Below are 15,460 nucleotides of genomic sequence, written 5' to 3' on the forward strand. Positions count from 1 at the left end.
ATAAATGTCTTTAAAATATGAATAATACTAACATTGTATGAAATAACTGCGCCACTGAACTCTATCAATCTGCGCTCATTGCTGACAGTGTTGGCTCTATTATTAAATGTCTTTAGTTGTGTTAAATAGGGCTGTCCTCGACCTAAAAACTCCTTAGTCGACTAACACATATGATTTTGTAAACTTATCGATTAGTTGATTTAATTGACAGAGCTGTGCGCTTTGAGAGGTGGTTAAGACTAGAAAAGCACAATATAAATGTAGTTTCTCCACAATTAATCTTGCAAAAGCACCACTTTTAATCTTGTGTTTACCATAAATGTGCTCATAAGTTTCTTGGAAATGAGTAATTAAGCATGAATAAGTATAAAAAATGACTAATCGACTAAAGAAATCTTAGTCGACTTAGACCAAAACGACCGATTAGTCGACTAATCGACTAAGAGGTGGCAGCCCTAGTGTTAAAGAGGAGTTGGAGCAGGGTGTCTGTTAAAAACTAGGCCACTGTTTGGAGGGAACTGTAATCTTACTGGAAGCTGACTCGCTAGAATAAACAAATGCATTTTAACGCTGTAAATTGAAAAAAAGAGTTTCAGGCATTCACATTTGTTGGGTGAACTAAACTGCACACGCATTACATACGGATCTGAAAGTTATTGTGGCAATGCGAATGGGATTGATGACACAGGGATTTTAAGATTTCCGACAACGCCACTTTGGATAGGCCTAAGACCTTTAAAGCACACAGGTTCGTTCCACTCAATAGGCAAAAACACGTGGTTCCCAGGGAAAACCTAATCAGTGGCTGAGGCATACTGGTGGGAAGAGCAGGTGAAGGAGAATTAAATAAAACTAAATTAAAGAAAAAGGGTTCACCCAGACACACAGTGAGATCACCAAATCCAAGGAAACATGGCACACAAGAAGGAAGACCACCACCACCCACGTCACCAGCACCACCACCAGCCTGCAGCCACTGGAAAGGACAAACAAAAAGAGGTTACAACTAAATTAATTAACCCCAGAATGTACAACAAAACACACAACCTAAAACAGGAAATAATTCACAAAATCAGCTTAAAACAAGTTACGTAATCCAAACAATAGTAAAGTAAAGAAAACAATGTACTTCATTTAATTGATAATAAAGTAAAAAAAAAAAAAAAGTAATACAAACTAAAGGATTAACTCCTCAATCATTCGGCTAAAATCAAAGAACCAAACAGGTCAAAAGTCTGGTGTCGGCAATCCACCATGCAAGCCAACCGTAGCCCAAAGGCCAGCAACCCAGTAGCCAAGTAGTAGACACGCTGTGTAGTTCGCGGCAGAAACAAAGCCGTATATTTAGCAGCAGAGAGTAGGCTGTGTAGATAGCGGCAGAGACAGCTGTACGTTTAGCAGCATTTAGCAGCAACGACAAAAAGCAGATAAAGCAGCAGCGGCCCCAGTTGGCTGTCCTGGCCCCAGCCATGAAGCCCCACGTCGGACTACACGGTCAACTGCTGGCCACCACGCTAATGTTCACCATCTTCCACGGCCGGTGGGAGAGGTGGCGCCTGCTAATCCTCCCACTGTTGTGTCTAATGCAGTTTGTGCTCTTTTCAGACCTTGGAGCTAACTTGTAGCACTTGCCTTGATTTGTCCATCGTCGGGGCGTCGATGCAAAAAGTGGGGGTAGGATGTAGCAGCATAGAAATAGGGTTGTCTTGCTGCAGTTAATTGCGACTGCTGACCACTAGGGTGGCAGTATATAAGTGCGGCTCTCTTTCTTGCACCCCCACTGCTGCATCATTTCCGGGTCAGGTGTTTGGGCTGTGCAGGTAATGCTCTGCGCTACTGCTGCGGCTATTGCTTTGTTTCATCTTTTTTTTTTTTCAAACATGTATTTATTGAGTTTTAGTTTCCTATACAACAAAGGCAAGTACAACAAAAAAGAAAAGAAACACAAACAGATGGTATGCACGAACAGAACAGTCGTACATAGCACATCCATCCCCCCTCCCCACATCTAAAGAAGCGCAGAAGTTCTGTTAGGTTATGTTACCATCACTAGAATACAAAAATGATGTATGCAAATAAGCAAAGATTTACACAGTAATGAATAAAACTACAGTATGAACAGATCCATACAAAAAATAAAAATAGTAATAATAATAGAAAAAATAAATATATATATATTATATACACATATAAATTATATACATATATTAAGAAAAGAAAAAAAAAAAAGGGGTATATACATAAAAGGGGAGATACAGCCACAGTCACAATCAAACCGGTACGACACTCCTTCCATCACTTCGTATACTTTCCTTGTCCAGGAAATTATAAAAAATTCCCCAAATACTCCAAAACCTATCGATCTTGTTTTTTTATGAAATAACTTATCTTTTCCAGTGCCAGATAGGAAGTGACTCCGTTTAACCATTCAGAGACGCCACATACAGTTGTTTTTTCCATGACTTAGCAAGGCACCTTTTAGCCTCCAAGAGGCACATACTAATTATAAGTTTTTCATCATTAGTTATCACAAAATTGACAGGGTAAATATTCAGGATACATAACTTAGGATCAGTAGGAATCACCCTGCCAATAATACAACCAATAACTGTCAGTACCTTTTTCCAGAAGCGTAAAACCTGCGGACAGCTCCACATACAATGAAACAGTGACCCCCTTTGATGGCTACACTTAATGCACGTGTCGGGAATATTAGAGTTAAAGCGGTGCAGCTTTATAGGAGTAATGTACTGTCTACTCAACCATTTATATTGCAGTAGTATAGAGTATGTGTTGACTGACTGAGTTTTCACCAAAGAGCAGGCCTCTGACCATTCTTCCTCCGATACATTTACATTTAAATCCATATTCCAGGCCCGTAATATATCATTTGAGGACTCATTAGATCCACTGACAAACAGATTGTAAAGCACAGACACCTGTCCCCTAGCTCTTAAGTACTTTAAAGTAGTGTCTTCTAAAATGGACAAGGGGGGGAGCGCCAGGCTATTACACTGCTTAGATAGAACGTAATTTCTGATTTGGAGATATTTAAAAAAATGTATTGTAGGAATGCCAAATTTGGATTTAAGTTCCTCAAATGACATAAATTCCTTTCCATTGTACAGATCAGATATTTTAGCAAGACCTTTGGAGGACCAAAGTTTAAAACCTGGGTCTGCCCTGCCTGGGTGAAAGTCAGTGTTACCAAAAATGGGTGTGAATTGGGAAAGCTGTTTTGTCATACCCCAGTAAGCAATGGCATTATGCCAAATCCTTATCGTGTTTTTCAAGAAAGGATTCTTGGTATTTTTAAGAAGCTTTTTTCTATCTGCCGAATACATATACAGATGTAATGGTACTGTGATATTCTGCGATTCCATTGCAACCCAAGCTGGGAGGTGGTCATTGACAAAGTAGAACATACCAGCCCTAATCTGTGCAGCCCAAAAGTACCACAGAAAATTCGGAAATTGCAGTCCACCTCTGTCATATGGCAAATACAACAAGGAAAGCCTGAGTCTAGGCCGTCTATTATTCCAAATGAAGTTTGAGAATGTTTTGTTAAGCAATTTAAGAAGGAAGGAGCTGGAGAAAGTGGGATTGACTGGAAGAGGTATAAAAATTTACTTAAAACTGACATTTTTAGGATATTAATGCGACCGATTAAGGATATGGGTAATTTGGTCCATCTATCTATCAACTGTGTGACATTCTCCACAAGGGGGTCATAATTAAGTGAAATAATTTTGTCAATAGTAGGGGTAATTCTGACACCTAAATAAGTAAAACCTTGTTTTGACACAGTAAATGGTGTAGAGATCGGGGGACTATTCCTCTCATTTTCTGTCAAAAACATTATCACTGATTCACTGTTGTTTATTTTATAGCCTGAGAAGGTACCAAATGTTTTCATCAACTTCAGCAGGCCAGGTAGAGTTTTTCCCAATCTGGAGCAAAATAAAATGACGTCATCCGCGTACAGCGAGATACGATGTTCTATGTCTCCGACTTTAATTCCTGTAATGTCAGCATGCTTGCGGATTGCCATAGCAAGTGGCTCTATGGCCAGGACGAAGAGTAAGGGAGAAAGGGGACAGCCCTGTCTCGTTCCCCGGTTAAGCCTAATTATTGCTGTGTTTAGCGAAGGAGGGAGGGATCCCACATCAAATGATTCCCTGTACATATCGAGAAGGGGTGGTATTAATTTGGCTTTAAATATTTTGTATATTTCTCATCAATTGCATCTGGCCCTGGTGTTTTACCTCCCCCCAGGCCTGATATGGCCTCAGATATTTCCCCAGTCTCAAGGTTACGGTCCAGTGAGTCTAACAATTGTTTATCTACTAGGTCAAAAGACAGTGTATCCAAAAAGTCTTTTTGCATAATCAGGGCCGAACCTAAGTATTCAGAGGCATATAAGTTCTGATAGAAACGTTGAAAGGTGTCGCTTATCTCTCCCGGGTCCGAAGTTGTGTCTCCTTTTTCCGTCACAATGGAATTTATTGCCCTCTCGGATTCCATCTGTTTTATGCAGCAGGCAAGTAGCTTACCCGCCCTCTCTCCCTGTTCATAATAAGATTGTTTTAATCTCATCAAGCTTTTCGTCGCCTTATTTATAGACAGAACATTATACTTTGCTTTGAGTTTGTTAAGTTCCATAAAAAGTAGCCGGTTGGGATTTTCAAAACTTTTGGCCTCTGTTTCCTTAATTGCTTTTTCAAGTTTCTCCATTTCTAGTCTATGAGATTTATATTTAAAGCTGGTAAAACTTATCATTTGGCCTCTCAGAAAGGCCTTAAATGCTTCCCACCTCACAGAAGCAGTTGTCTGATTAGTGTTGCTTTCAAAATATAAATCTATTTGTTTACCAATATACTCTACAAAACTTGGGTCCCTAAGCCAGAATGATTGTAAGCGCCATCTGGGGGGGGGGGGTGGTACCACATTCGAAAATTTAATAAGAAGTGAGGTCGGAGCGTGATCTGAGAGTAGGATGCTATCATACCAGCATTTTGAAATTTTTGGAATCAACTCCGCTGAGACCAGATAATAATCGATTCTAGAAAAGTTTTGATGAGTGCCAGAGTAACATGAGAATGTTCTCTGGGTAGAATATTTACTTCTCCATACATCTACCAGATTAAAATATTTTATGCACTGAAGCAATTCTTTTCTACTCAATGGATGAGAGGTGTCAACACCAGTTTTCGCCTCATTAATGCCCTGACAGATATATGTAAAGTGGCTGTAAACACAAGAAAATACATTAAAAAAAGCACAGGAAAAGACAGACGATAAAAAAATAAAGAAAACACCCCACACATTATCAAATAAAAATGCAAACAGAACAGAGTGTATTTCCCCAATTGAAATACACCCAACCTTCCCACAGTTTACACATCCAAAGGAGCTCTAAACTAAGCTCAATCATGGAGCTGCGCTGGCCCACCTGAGCAAGCATCGTAGGAGGAACAGCATGCCCAGCGAACAGAATGGAGCCCCCCCCTTATCCTCCGTATTGCAGTATTGTAGGCAGTAACAGCCAAGCAGACAAAGTTTAACCTGAACCATAATTACGTAACACCATAGAAGAAAAACAGGCATAAAGCGATACTAATTTCAGATCGCATCAGCAGGGCTAGTCGGGCCAGTTATGTGGCCAACAAGGTACTGTCATATTGAAACCTAAATGGGTCAGTCAAAACAGTACAGAACCGGAATGTATTTCAAAGGGCGTGCTGTAGTGATGATATGCTTTGTTTACCCGCATTCTTCATGTTGCTGGTTCCGGATTTCTTTCACAAAATCCTCTGCAGTCTTCACCGTGTCAAAAGTGTGGCGCTTCCCCTTGAAAGTGATCAACAGTGTAGCCGGGTGAGCAACTCCATATCGCAGCGTCGGAATGGAGAGGGCCGCCAAGTCTTTTTTCACTGGGTCGAAGGCTTTCCTGCGTTTGAGAAGGTCAGCGGATACGTTGGGAAAAAACATTATTCTCTGGTTGTCCAGTAGTATGGGTCCCTTCAGCCTAGCCGCTCTTATGATTCGTGTCTTGTCCGCGTAATTCAGTAGCTTCATTATCACCACCCTGGGCCGTGCCGACTGCTGCGGTCCACCACTGTTAGCCCTGCTAGCTTCGTTAGCCCTACCGAGCCTGTGGGCTCGCTCAATTAACAAGGGACTGGGAAAAGTATCGGCACCAAGCACCTTCGGCAGCCATCCCTCAAGATACATGCACATATCAGCCCCTTCCTTGCCTTCGGGAATGCCTACCAGGCGCAAGTTAGATCGTCGACTGCGGTTTTCCAGGTCGTCAACCTTGAACGCTAACTCCTTAATGGTAGCTTTCATGGATGTGTTCTCTGCTAGCAGTGACGCAATGTCATCTTGGTTGGCGCCAATTCTGTCCTCGGCCTCCGTTACACGGACTATAACCGCTTTCACGTCAGCCTTTAGCCCCTGCACTGCGCTTAAAAGCCCATCGAAGTCATCCTTCAACGCCTGAATTGCAGTCAGAATTTGGTTGGAATTAGTTGCAACGCCAGTCCCCGCGGGTGCTTCGCTAGCACTGTTAGCTTCTTCGTTAGCTTGTTCCGAAGGGCTCAGTGTGGAGTCAAACTTCAAAAGTTTTTGTGTCTGCTTGGGTGGTTTTGGAGCCATCGGAGCAGTCGCCGTATTAATGAAACTTAAGGCAAATGTACGAGTTAATTAAGACTGCTTAACTGCCCGTCCACAGCAAATTCCCAGGAGGGGCTCAGAAACACGACCGCTCAGCACCGCGCCATAACCGGAAGTCTTGTTTCATCTTTTTATCACTTTGTCCTCATGCTTAAAGCCTTTCTATGCTGCTACATTATCATCCATTAAACCAGATATTTAAATCTGTGAACTGTGTGAAAGGTTGAAACTGCACGCTAGTAAATGCTCTGTTTCTGGTCCACTTCCTGTGTTTGGGTCAGATCGCGTTCTCACCTAGTCGGGCTATCACCAGACCAAGCTCAATCTTTTCAGATTGAACACGGTGAAATCAAATCGCCAGCAGATGGGCTGGGTTTACCCAGTCTAGTCTCACCTGAAGGGAACCGAACTCTAGTCCACTTGAAAGAGAACCTGTTGGTCTCTTTCATACTTTTGCTCAACTTGCTCATCAGTGTTGTGCATGAACGCGCTAAAAGAGCCTGTTCATTAAACCTTTTCAGACTGAAGGCTTTAAAAATCTATAATTTTAATCTTGTTGCAAAGGGTGGCTACTTTGAGGACTCTAAAATATAAGACAAGTTTTCAGTTATTTCACACTTTTTGTTAAGTACATAATTACACGTGTTCATTCATAGTTTTGATGCCTTCAGTGAGAATCTACAATGTAAATAGTCATGAACATAAAGGAAACGCATTGAATGAGAAGGTGTGTCCAAACATTTGGCCTGTCCTGTAAATGTGTTTAATAATCATGAAATTGCTATTTTATTTAAATGGAGTCTGGTCGAAACATACATTTAAATACTTACATTATATTTTGTTATTTTTCTTTATACTTACAAATTGTTTTAGTTATTTAAGTGCTGTACATTATTTAATACTCAGGTAAAGTACAATTACCTGGAGTTAACTCCAGTACTTGAGTAAATGTCCTCAGTTCCAGTCCACCACTAATTGATTAATGAACTGAATGTGTATCTGTTGTTCCCCTCCTGACCTCCAGGTGGCGGCGTTCTTTCATTTTAAACTTTATTCTGAAAAATCCTGACTTGGAAGAAACTGGAAGTCTGGGTGCGATTGCGTGTTGGTCACATGTTTGGCAGAGCCTGGGAGTTGAGGTGTAAGCAGTTGTTGGAATTGTGTCTAGTTAGTTGATTGTAATATACATTTACGGTGTTGTGTGGTTGGGTATTAGTTTAGGACTGAGTATTGTGAGGATCAGTTAGTAGGAAGATTGGCCGACGGCCTGTATAGGTCCGGTATCGGTTTTTCTGCTTTGTTCTTGGCAAACTCGGGCAAGATGGCAGGGACGGAGATTGACGGTAGCGAAAGTAGTATGTTGGTGAGTGAGGAAAAAGAGAGAGGTGATTGGAACGTGGTAGTGAATAGAACAAGGAAGGAGAGTGGTAGGAAAAGGAAAAAAGAGCAGACTGGGGCTAGTGGGTCGGATAATGATAGAAGAGACGCTGGGAGGAGAGGTCAGAACACGGGAGTGACTAATATGGTGGTGAGTTTTGAGGAAGAAGGGGGAGTGAAGAAATTTGATCCTTTAAAGTTGACTTACATCATTCAAAGCTCAAAAAAACAGGGCTCCACACTAACTTTTTGCCTTAGTTGCACTGGTGCGCCTAACTTTTTTTATTTAGGTGCACCAGCACAAAATTTAGGTGCACCCAAATTTTTCCTCGCATCGCCGTAACGCTGAATGGCGATACACAATATATAGCTCTGTATTTTTTTACAAAGTGGGCTAAATGTTCATTTTTAAGTCAAAGCCACTTTTCTCTTTTATTTTTTAAGCTCTTTTATTAAAACAGATTGTGATTAAAATAAAATGCAAAGACAGGGTTTCCTTTACCAGTTTGAAAATATACAGCTGCAACACATGTAAATGAAAGTTATCTAAAATAAATAGCCTGAGAAAGCTCCTTCATAAGCTTTCAACAACAATAACAGACTGATTAAAAGAGAGAGAGGACGCCCGGATAGCTCGGTTGGTAAATATAGAGGTTTGACTCCGACCTGCAGCCCTTTCCTATATGACAGGCATGAAAACGGGTCAGGGGTGAAAAAAGTAAGAAGGGTATTACCCCTCTAGGGGGGTCCGGGGGCATGCCCCCCCCCCGGAAGAACATTTTAAATATTCCATATTTTAAAGCATCAATCTGATGCATTTTGAGATGCATTTTTTGCCAACCAACAGTGTAATATTTCAATATGCACTCATTAAAGTTAATTTGACTGACAAAACAGTTAAAGTCCTTCTGACATTACACAATAATAAAAGTCATAATTTTTAAAGACTAAAAGGTTTTGGATACATTTGTACTTCTTCCAACCATATATTAAATAAAGAGTCAATGTGGATTTACATATTGCAATAATATCATAATCCTAAAATGAATCATTGTGAAAACTAAAATTTACTACTTTGGCCAGGTCATCATCAAAAAAGCAAATTAGTACATTCTTTATTTTGTCCATGCTGATATTAGCTGCTTTATTTACAATTGTTAAAAACGTGGCATTGTTTATCTTTTCATATAGCTAGAAGTCTAAACTCTGGGACGTCGGTCAGTAAAGGAACAGTCGCAGTCTTAACGGTAGCGGTCGTTGCCGGTAACGTACTCGTATTACAGAGTGCACGGACCGAAGCTTTGTGACTAGCATCTAATGACTAGCTAGCCCTGTCTTACCGCTGCCGGCGTCTTCCTTGAACATGCGCTGCAGAAGGTTGGTGGAACTCGTTTCATTGGTTGGTGGAAGTTCGATGATTGGTCAAATCCATAGACAGTATGGTTAAATCCAGCGCATTAAAACAAATCCCATGTGGACTTTTTAATTTATTTATTTTTCTAAAATAGTCATACGGCACCAGGCCCGAGTACTTACACCCCACCTCTCCCCCCTTAAACATTTTCTCATCAAATCTACACGATTCACGTAGGTCACCTATTTTGGTTTCAAAAACGGCGAATTTCGCCGAAAGGAGTGATTTTCATGTCTGTACATGTCATCCCCCCACTCTCTCTCCCCTTTCATGTCTTCAGCTTTCCTATCAAAATAAAGGCCGAAATCTTAAAAAAAACAGGTGGAAGGAGAAGGTGGTAGAGAGATAGAAGCAGTAAAAGAATAGCAGGAGAAACAGAAAGTTTGGAGAGAGAAGAACAACTTGGTAACGTTTATAGCGGGAGTTATTAATGCGACCTGTGAGATTAAATCTAAAACTGAACGGATTCAGGTTATTGTAAAAGCAGCAGAACATCATTTGGGTATGAGAGGGTTAAAATGGGAAGAGGTGAATGATGAGCTTAGAGTACAATCTAGCCAAGAGGTAACGTGTTTGAGTTGATATTAATAGTGTTGTTAATTCTACAATGGAATGCAAGGAGTTTATTATCAAATGGACAAGATTTCAAGCAGTTTATTCTAAGTAGGAGAGATAAACCAGACATTGTTTGTGTTCAAGAGTCCTGGTTACTTCCTAGTCTAGACTTTATTTTATATGGGTATTTGGCGGTGAGAAGAGATAGAAGAGATGGGAGAGGTGGAGGATGTGTCACTTTTATAAAACAAGGCCTTCCTTATAGAGTACTGGGTATAGGGAATGAACAAGAATATGTGGTAGTGAAGGTGTGGGCTGTGGAACTGGAGTTGGTAATTGTAAATTATTATAATCCTGCAAGAGACTAGAGTTATGTTTTACTTGAGGAGGTACAAGGGCAGGATAGTAGGAACATTATGTGGTGCGGTGATTTTAATGGGCACAACGTGTTGTGGGGGAGTGATAGCACAGATAAAAATGGGCTGGTGCTTGAGGAGCTGTTAGATGAGAGGAAGCTGGTTTGTTTAAAGGTCCCATGACATGGTGCTCTTTGGATGCTTTTATATAGACCTGTGGTCTATATAAAAGTGGTCCCCTAATACTGTATCTGAAGTCTCTTTTATATAGACCTTAGTGGTCCCCTAATACTGTATCTGAAGTCTCTTTCCTGAAATTCAGCCTTGGTGCAGAACTACAGCCACTAGAGCCAGTCCTACAATGAGCTTTCCTTAGTATGTGCCATTTCTGTGTCTGAAGCTATTGAGGACGAGAGTGGGAGTGGGAAGGTGGATGGTGGGGGTGTGGCCTTGACCAACTGCCACTTTTCTCGTTAGAAAGCCATGATGTCTCTCTCTCACGGGGTGGCCAAATTCTCTGGGCGGGCAAAGCAGAGAAAGGGGAGGTAACCTTGCAGATTCCAAAACGGCTCATCTGAGCTTTCATTTTCTCAAAGGCAGAGCAGGATACCCAGGGCTCGGTTTACACCTATCACCATTTCTAGCCACTGGGGGACCATGGATAGGCTGGGGGAACTCATATTAATGTTAAAAAACCTCATAAAGTGAAATTTTCATGCCATGGGACCTTTAAATGATGGCAGTAAAACGAGAATTGATATCACGGTGGGTAAAGAATCTGTGCTTGATCTCACATTTGTATCTAATACTAATATGTGATTGGTTTGTGTATCAGGAAGGGACTATAGGAAGCGATCATTATCCAATCTGGTGTAAAATAAATGTTAATACCTCGTTGGTTAGTGAAGGATCGGGTGTGAAATGGATCCTTGAAAAGGCAAATTGGGGTAAATTTTTGCAGGTCAGTGACAAATGTCTAAATCAGGCCAATGCAGAAATGTCTATAGTGACGCTTGACATGTGCATAAAGCAAGGTATAATATTGGCAGCAGTTTAATCCATTCCTAAAAGCAAAGGTAGTAAGATGAGGAAAGTAGTGCCCTGGTGGGATGATGTGTAAGGAAGCTGTGAGGAATAGAAACAGGGCTTTCAGAATACTGAAACAAACTCATAATTTTCAGCGTTTGATACAATACAAGCAAGCTCAGGCTGTAGTGCGGAGGACGGTGAGACATGCAAAAAGGTCACATTGGAGGAATTATTATGATACGATTGGTAGCACAACGCGAGTGGGTGAGGTGTGGAGTATGATAAAAAAGATGGGAGGTGATAGAAGGGAGTGGAGTTATCCAGTTCTGACTGAAGGGGATGTGACAGCAGTAACTAATACGGAAAAGGCAGAGTTGATGGCAGTTACATTTGTTAAAGTGCATAGCTCAGATAATTTGTCTGTAGATGAGGAAAGCGGCAGAAGAAAGACAAAAGCGGACAATATGGAGGTTCTATGCAGGAAAGTTAAGTGTGATGGTGATGGTCTGAGTGTCCCTTTCAGTATGGGGAAATTGAGGAAAGCATTGGATAAGTCGGGTATGACTGCACCTGGTAAAGATGAGATTTGTTATAGCATGATAAAGCATTTAAGTTCTGATGGCCTGGAGATGTTATTGTTGTTATATAACAAAGTTTGGGAGGATGGCAACATGCCAGAGAGTTGGAAAGAGGCGTTGATTGTTCCAATAAGGAAACCAGGTAAAGATTCAAGCAGGCCTGGGAATTATAGGACCAATTGCATTGACTTCACACATTTGTAAATTAATGGAGCGTATGATAAATGAGAGATTAGTACATTTCATTGAAAGTAGAGGCATGATGGCAGCTTATCAAAGTGGTTTTCGGAAAGGTAGGAACACTATGGATCCAGTGGTGTGTTTAGAGGATGAAATTAGGAAAGCTCAAGTAAATAAAGAGACAGTGGTTGCAGTGTTTTTTGATGTTGAGAAAGCCTATGATATGCTTTGGATTGAGGGGCTGCTAATAAAGTTACATCAGATTGGAGTTGGGGGGAATATGCTCAATTGGATAATGGATTTTTTGGATAAAAGGACCATACGAGTGAAGATAGGATCTGAGGTATCTAGCATGTTTGTTGTTAAAAATAGAACACCTCAGGGGAGTGTAGTGAGTCCGACGCTTTTCTCTATTATGATAAATGATGTGTATGTGAATATTCCTATGGACATAGGTAGATCACTGTTCGCTGATGACGGAGCTATGTGGAAAAGAGGGAGAAATATTGACTATTTGATTAAGAAAATGCAGGATGCAGTTACGCGAGTTGCACACTGGGGAATGCAATGGGGTTTTAAATTTTCAGTGGAAAAAACTAAAACTATGTACTTTACAAGGAAGAAATTACATGGTTGTAATCTGACATTGTATGGAAGTAATTTGGAGAGAGTTGATACTTTTCGGTTTTTAGGTGTGTATTTTGATATGAGACTGACGTGGAAAGAACATGTTAGACAGGTGGTTAGTAAATGTAAAAAGGTGATCAATGTTATGAGATGTCTTGCAGGTTTGGAGTGGGGGGCTGATTTTACATCAATGAAGTATATCTATCAAGTCTTAATACGATCTAGGTTGGATTATGGCAGTATTGTCTATGGATCTGCAGCTAAGTCTGTACTCTCTGACCTAGATGTTATTCAGGCCCCTGCTCTGAGGATTTGTTTGGGGTCGATGAAAACTGCTCCAGTTTGCGCTATGCAAGTTGAGACAGGTGAAATGCCGTTGTGGCTTCATAGGAAACGGTTTATGGCCAATTATTGGATACATTTAAAAGGCCATGATGAATGGCATCCTACAAAGAGGGTATTGGAGAATTGCTGGGAGAGGGGTAAAGAGCGAAAGGCAAGTTTTGGATGGATAGTTGAGGAAATAGCAGAACAGCTGAAAGTCCAAGGAATTGAATTTTGCTCAACTGTTCTGTGGCCTGTTATGCCAGCCTGGATGCTGAATATTGCTTGTGTAGACATGGAGCTGCTGAATATCAAGCGCAGGAATAAGACTGTAGACATAGTTCAAGAGTATTACGACTATAGAGATAGAAATTATGGTGGTTATGTACAGGTTTTTACTGATGGCTCGAAGGATTTACTGACAGGAGCAACGGGGGCTGCAGTGGTGATTCCTAGTTATCAGACTGGAGTCAGTAGGAGAACTTCAGACTATTTAAGTGTGTATGCAGTTGAAATGATTGGACTTTTGTTAGCTGTACAATGGGTGGAAGAGGTGATGTTTTCTTCTACTCATTTGTAGTGACTCGGTGTCAGCACTGTCGAGTATCAAATCAGGATCAGCCAGGAATCACCAACAATTAGTGTATGAAATTTTGTTTAAAAATTCAAGGTTTGTTGATCAGGGTGTGAATGTGGTGTTCATGTGGGTTCCTGCTCATGCAGGAATACCAGGTAATGAGCGAGTGGATAAGTTGGCAAAGGAGGCGGTTAAGAAGGGTAATGTAGAAATGAATACTAAATTATCAAAATCAGAGGTGAAAAGCATTGTGTGGGAAGACATTTCAGTGGCAACAGTATTGGGATGATGAAAATAAAGGGAGGAAATTGCATATGGTTCAGGCTAAAGTAGGCCAAGGAGGGATGAGTTATAGTGGGTTTAACCGACAAGAACAAGTAATTATTAGCAAACTGAGAATTGGTCATAGTAGGTTAAATAGTACTCTTCTTTTGTTGGGAAAACATCCGACTGGACAGTGCAGTTTGTGTGAGGTAATGGAGACAGTGGAGCATGTCTTGATGTCATGCAGGAAATATATTCGAGAAAGAGAGGTTTTGTTTGCTGGACTACGGAAATTAGGTGTAGATGAATGTAGGATTACAGATGTCCTTGAAAGTGGAGGTATCATCAATCATCAATAAATATTTATTTTGGTTTTTGAAAGGCACTGGTCTACTTAGGAAATTGTAGTTTAGGTAGTGGTATGAAGGAATAGATGATGGGTATTTGTCAATAGGAGGCAGTAATGCAACGATTTGGATGCCAACTGCCGTTAAACTCTAAAGAAGAAGAAGAAGAAACCGGAAGTCTCGTTGCTTCACTGTGATCCAAGGGGGTAAACTTCGCTTCAGAACTCGAACCTCCTATGGCGCCATTTTGACGCTACAAAGAGATCACCTCCCGTTAGCATTTCACTGACTAGCATACATTTTGGCGCCACTTTGACTGCGAATAACTTTACATCTGAAGCGTTTAAAGACTCTATTTGTCCGTTGTTTATTTCTAAAGAAACACGACAATGTATAAAAGGCTCCATTACCTTGTACCTCATGTTATGGCTCCGTAGCAGACGCTTTTATAAAAATAGGCTAACGATTGTGTCATAACCAAGTAACTTACTGTTGCACAGTAGAGGAATTACCATATAGTACAGGAGAAGCTCGCAGGCAGTTTCGACTTACGTTAGCTGTTTAGGTTTAATTACTAATGTTAACTAGCATGTTAGTTAGCAGTAATTAGCCTGTGCTTATGTTATCTCCTTACATATACCTACACTCTCCGTCTCTGTAAGATTGGGAATGATTGAGATTTCTCTTGGCACAGCTACCAGAAGACACGTAGCTCACGTCACATTTACGTTGTCTCTGTCAGTTGGGGGCTGCGCAGTAAAGCAAGAGATCACCGGAAAAGTGCTTCTAATAGCCTTCACTGGTCTCCGTCCAGAGCAACGGGGTCTATTGGTCCATTATATATATGTCAATGCTGTGATCTCGGGCTGGCGGCGGGATAGTTGTGTTGTTTATTAGTAAGTTTTAAACATAGACAGTATAAGAACGGTTTTAAGAAGACAGAGCTCCAGGTAAACCCGCACACACACACTCAGGTAAACGGGACATTCTACCAGAAAGGTATATTTCCACTTCTAAAAATCATTGAAGGAAAAATATTTTTTTTAATCTGATCATTAAGTCATATGAAGGACATGTTAATCTATGAGAAACACATATCGTGCCATCTCAGCAAGTTTTTATGCCTGAATAAAAGACATTTCCACCCCCTAAAT

General features: G+C 40.8%; 1 protein-coding gene across 3 annotated transcripts in view; it reads left to right on the forward strand.

Moving 5' to 3' along the window:
• The window catches only part of LOC120571101 (zinc finger protein 664-like), a 416,820-nt gene that overhangs the window by 69,049 nt on the left and 332,311 nt on the right, over positions 1-15,460 (forward strand). The gene's annotated exons all lie outside the window — the stretch shown is intronic.

Source organism: Perca fluviatilis, chromosome 2, assembly GCF_010015445.1.
Source record: "Perca fluviatilis chromosome 2, GENO_Pfluv_1.0, whole genome shotgun sequence".
Lineage (NCBI taxonomy): Eukaryota > Metazoa > Chordata > Actinopteri > Perciformes > Percidae > Perca > Perca fluviatilis.